Source organism: Salmo trutta, chromosome 27, assembly GCF_901001165.1.
Source record: "Salmo trutta chromosome 27, fSalTru1.1, whole genome shotgun sequence".
Taxonomy (NCBI): domain Eukaryota; kingdom Metazoa; phylum Chordata; class Actinopteri; order Salmoniformes; family Salmonidae; genus Salmo; species Salmo trutta.
The window spans coordinates 10137964-10142625 of NC_042983.1; the positions used below are offsets into that span (position 1 = coordinate 10137964).

General features: G+C 41.7%; 1 protein-coding gene across 1 annotated transcript in view; it reads left to right on the forward strand.

Annotated features, from left to right (window-relative positions):
- tacr1a (tachykinin receptor 1a) overlaps positions 1–2053 on the forward strand; it is a 33714-nt gene extending 31661 nt beyond the window's left edge. Inside the window, exon 5 of the mRNA XM_029716590.1 lies at positions 1–2053. This exon is cut by the window's left edge and continues 609 nt beyond it. The gene's annotated coding sequence lies outside the window, so the exon portion shown is untranslated.
- Positions 2054–4662: the final 2609 nt, after the last annotated feature.

A 4662-nucleotide genomic window follows, 5' to 3' on the forward strand; every position in this document is an offset into this window, starting at 1 on the left:
TCCGTGGTGCCCTGATTCAAACTAAACAGGAGTCAGTAGACACTAAGGCCGTAAGGCATACCTAGCCCACACTACCTGGTACCTGCTGTAGACGAGTTAGCTGAGAACGTCACGAAAACGATGCGCACGCTTCAATGGGGCAGAAAGCCGTGTGTTGTGATTCTGGATGGCCAGATGGCTAGCAACAATGACAAGTGGGAAATCGTGAGTGGCTCGTTTTACCTTGTTTTTTGAGGTATTTGACTGCTGTCACGTCTATGCTAAAATTCGCTAGCTAGCTAACCAGGAAATGTAAGGATGTATTTGAGAGACAACAAGTACTCATTGTGCAACTTTATTTATGTTTTCAATAAACATTGGAGACAAAATGTGTTTTACATGTTGTCAAAAATGTAAACCAACCCTGTCTGTTTTGCCCCATAGTTGCACACGTGTCGTTTTTTTTGCTAACAAGACTTGATCAATACAGAAAACAAGCTTAATACAGGACCCAGCCCTAACTGAACCCTATAACCTTTACACTATCCACAAACCTTCAATGATCAGAATCTACCCACTACTTATCTAGCATATTCACAGTTGCTTCTAATGTTCATATTACCACCAGTACTTGTGAATGGTGCATTAGTGTGTGATTGCTGGGAGCACAGTCAGTTCTCATGAACATGTCTATGATAAGCTTGGTATTCCGGTTGCATAGCCTAAGACCCTGAAACGAAGCCCGGGGTTAACAAGCCAGCACTCCATGGGAAACTAGACAACTGGGAAACTAAATTAGACAACTGGGGCTGAGGTGTGTTTAGCTGGTGGCCTTTCAGCATGACTTCAGTGGAATAATGTGGGATAGACCTGAACAGAGTGCTAGTCAGCTGTGTACTTCACAGGACATAAGACAGTGGAGAAATGTAGTCTGATTACATAACAAAGAGAAACTGCACTGTGAGCCTTTTGTTAGTTCTTGTAACTAGCAATGGGAAGATGGGTCTGGATAGTTAGCATAATGCTGCTGAGAGATGAAGGGAGGCAGCTTTCAGGCAATTCTCTCTGTATAAAACCTCTGGGTCTCAGATGGAACCCTATTGCCTAGATAGTGCATTGCTTTTGACTAGAGGGTACCCTTTGCCATGCAACCTCTGTGTGACTGTGAGTTCAGCGGGAGGGAGCTGTTATAGCTGTGACACTGCAGGTCCTACCCCACCATCTGAAACCTAACGAGTACACTTATGTATGTATGCTGTTCAGCACACACATAATCACACATTCTCACACAGACCCACAGACACCCACAGCTGTTCACAAACATGTATTTAAATTTCCCAATTTTGCGTTTGTATAAACATTTTACATTTTAAATCAATATTTTTGCATTTGTAATGCCTTATTGAATAATTGAATTCATCAATTCAAATTGTATTTCATGATTTGAAACTGAATTTAATGAATATTGCATTAAGTTTAAAATTCAATTTCAATTTAATTCTATATTTATATTCAGTGTCAATATGGTAGACACAGTACTGCATTCATCCTTTACATTAACTTCCTGAACATATGCCTATGGGCTTTAGATAAGTGGGCTAACACAGTCTTCTGTCATGCATGTTCCGGAGAGTCTTAGCTTTCAGGAATGGGCTAAGCTTTTTGCCCAAACGATTAAAACCCTAGAGCCCAATTTCTAGGAAGACAATAAATTCAATATACCACAATGGCTTCAGAAACCAACAGAATCTGCTCCTTGGGTACAACTAGCTTCTGTTCACCACAGAGAGAGTTTGATTTTATCGGTCTACCTTTCCTACCTTTCCTGGCTGGCAAAGTACCAGGATATTGTTTTGAATCTGAATCTGGAGTACTGAATTCAAAAAACGTAAATCATTAGGGGTGTAGAATATCTACTTATCCCATTGTAATTAGATACCTATTCTTTCTGCCTTGCCACTCCTATGTTACTGTGTCTGGTATACTTCTAAGATTCATTCAGATTTAATTTTAATGGTTGTGTGTGTGTGTGTGTGTGTGTGTGTGTGTGTGTGTGTGTGTGTGTGTGTGTGTGTGTGTGTGTGTGTGTGTGTGTGTGTGTGTGTGTGTGTGTGTGAGAGAGAGAGAGAGAGACACGTCTCAGTGGGTACAGTCTATAAGGAGGACAGGATTCACCCAGACATAGCATTTCTCCTCAAGACAGCCACTAAATGAAACACGCCTTGCAGCTGATTAATTTAACATGGGGAACCAGGTAGCCTGTTTTTCTCTCCAAACAAACCCTCTCAGGCAGACACTAGTTTACCCAAAAAGGCATCCCTCCTAAACCAAAAGGTCGGTAGCTCCCATACAGTTGAACTGAATACTGAAACCAAAAATAGACCAAACACTCAATGTCTAAATTCAATAGAATATTTTTACATTTCAGATGGCTGGTTCAAGAGAAGATTATGCCAAAGAGAGGCAGCTGAATGTGAACTCAACCTCATTCAAAACAAGTTTGTTAATTGACAATGTTGCAGGATGTATGGTAGCTTATTTGAGAAAGCAGTGTTGGTTTTGATCACTGTAGTGATGGAGACAATAGGCTGGCCTTGTTCCTGTGGGTTGGGAGAGAGCTGGCGCCATGCTGTCTACTCAACTGGTTGAATGTTCTCATCAACGCCATCTCTCTCCAATCACACTAATTACCCACAAGGGGAGAGAGAGACGGAATGGGATGATACAGAACAGCTGTACACACACATACAGAAAGAAGCACACACACAAAGACACAAACGCACATAGGCACATACAGACACATCCATGCACACGAATGCACACAGACACACACACACACACACACACACACACACACACACACACACACACACACACAGGGTAAAAAGAGCAGATCTCTCCTTTGCCTTAATGATGTGATGTGTTTTTCACTTACCTGTACGTATGAGCCTACCATCTACATGATGGATTCTGGCTGGTGCAACGCACCGTGAGATGTGCTTATCTCTGCTACAGTGATCTGAGTGGCTACTGCTTTGATGCGTTTAGATGGAGAGAATCTGCCAGGACTGAATGGGATGGGTGAGAGCCGAGCAGCATCAGTTCCAGTTTTTCGTCACTGGTCATTTGGACATATCAGGATTGGGCAAAGGCGGTACTTAAACTGCTTCGCCTCGAGTGCTTTGCGCGTGGGGGGGGGGGGGGCTTTGACATAGAGCTTGCTTTTGCGAGGGTGGAGACTGTTTGTTTTTGCCGGAACTCTCCATTTCGAACACGTACGAACACAGAAGTTTTTAAAGCAGCTGACCAAATCACTTGAGATTTTACTTCTGGGTTAGCAAATATTACAGCAGTACTGCTGGACAGCAGCTCACACACTGCTTATAGTTTACCACAGCCACAGTTGCGCCCCCAAATGGCACCCTATTCCCTATATAGTGCATTTCTTTTGACCAGGGCTCATAGGGAATAGGGTGCCACACACAATGCTCTCTGATACAGTGCTGAAAGATCATCTCTTGTGTGGACCTCCTTGTACATAGTACAGTTATGTTTGGTTGGTTCTCTGTATAACTTTGAAATGTCATTGTTAAGCATACCAGTTGAACTCATACTGCAGGGGTCGGCAACAGGTGGCCCACGGGCTCAAGTGATTTCCCCCCACAATTAAGGTATGAAATGATTGCTATTTTCAAATACAACCTCTTTTTGGACTTAGTTGTGGTCAATTTGCAGCGTACAGATTATTATAATTAGGTTCCAGCCCTCCAACCATTCGCTCCGACAAAAATCGTCCCATGGCTGAATCTAGTTGCCTACCCCTGCCATGCTGTAATGTTTCAAACACTTGCTCATTTACTGCTACTGCACATGGCTTGGCTTGTGTGGTCTGTGTTGGTCTCTGTTGTACATTTTGTTTTGAATATAACTGTCACGCTAAACAGCACATGAAAGCAATTGAACATATCTAACTATTGCAGCTGATGTGGTTTACAAGCTGCTGGAGGGAGAAAAGCTGCAACCTGGTCTCAGAGCATTTCGTATTATTCTATACGAGACACTCGATTTAGTATAAAATGTTACGTATGTATGTTCATATGTATGTATTAATTTGTGGACTTCCATTATCCATTTCGTGTGATATGTTATGAATTACAATTGTTATATGTTACGCATTGCAATTCATACAATATATTAAGAATTTGCAATATGTATGATATGTTACGATTTCCAATTTGTTGTGGCTATCATTAGCTAGGTGGCTAGGTGGATAATTCAAACATTAGCTAGGTGGCTAATGTTTGCTAGGCTATGGGTGAGTGGTTAGGGTTAAGGTTAGGAGTTAGGTTATAGGGTTACGGTTTAGGAGTTAGGTTAAAGGGTTAAGGTAAGGGTTAGGAGAAGGGTTAGATAACATGCTAAGTAGTTGAAAGTAGGATGTAATTGCAAAGTTACTAATTAGCTAATATGCTTACGTTGTCCATGGTGAGATTTGAATACGCAACTTTTGGTTTGCTAGACATTTGCGTTATTTTTTGCCTTATTAAGTAACCTTCTGTCTTATGTAACCATACCAGTGGAGTCTTGTGGGAGGAGCTATAGGAGGACAGGCTGATTGTAATGAATGGAATTAATGGAACGGTATCAAACATATGGAAACAACATGTTAGACTCCGTTTCATT